General features: G+C 42.0%; 1 protein-coding gene across 1 annotated transcript in view; it reads right to left on the bottom strand.

Moving 5' to 3' along the window:
- Window positions 1-269, bottom strand: part of LOC107671393 (cysteine-rich venom protein ENH1-like) — a gene marked incomplete at its 5' end in the record, with an annotated part of 4,375 nt that overhangs the window by 667 nt on the left and 3,439 nt on the right. The gene's annotated exons all lie outside the window — the stretch shown is intronic.

Below are 269 nucleotides of genomic sequence, written 5' to 3'. Positions count from 1 at the left end.
GAGGATTTGCAGCGCGTTTCTTCATTTGCATGTGTTGTGAGGATTTGCAGCGCGTTTCTTCATTTGCATGTGCTGTGAAGATTTGCAGCGCGTGTGTTGTCAAACTGATGAAGATGTTTTCTTAATTTGCTGGTGTTTTTTCAATTTGCATGTGCTTCCTTAAGTTGCAGCGCGTTGAGCTCTCTCGGCCACCGTAGTTTAAGGTTAAAAAAAACACATTATTTTCCACATACTGTACATTATTGTTTCTCCTCTATGCCCCGCCTTTC

This window comes from Sinocyclocheilus anshuiensis, unplaced genomic scaffold, assembly GCF_001515605.1.
Source record: "Sinocyclocheilus anshuiensis isolate Anshui unplaced genomic scaffold, SAMN03320099.WGS_v1.1 scaffold552, whole genome shotgun sequence".
NCBI classification, from domain to species: Eukaryota; Metazoa; Chordata; class Actinopteri; order Cypriniformes; family Cyprinidae; genus Sinocyclocheilus; species Sinocyclocheilus anshuiensis.
The sequence above is the reverse complement of the archived record's forward strand: the minus strand, read 5'-3'. Positions and strand labels throughout refer to the sequence as shown.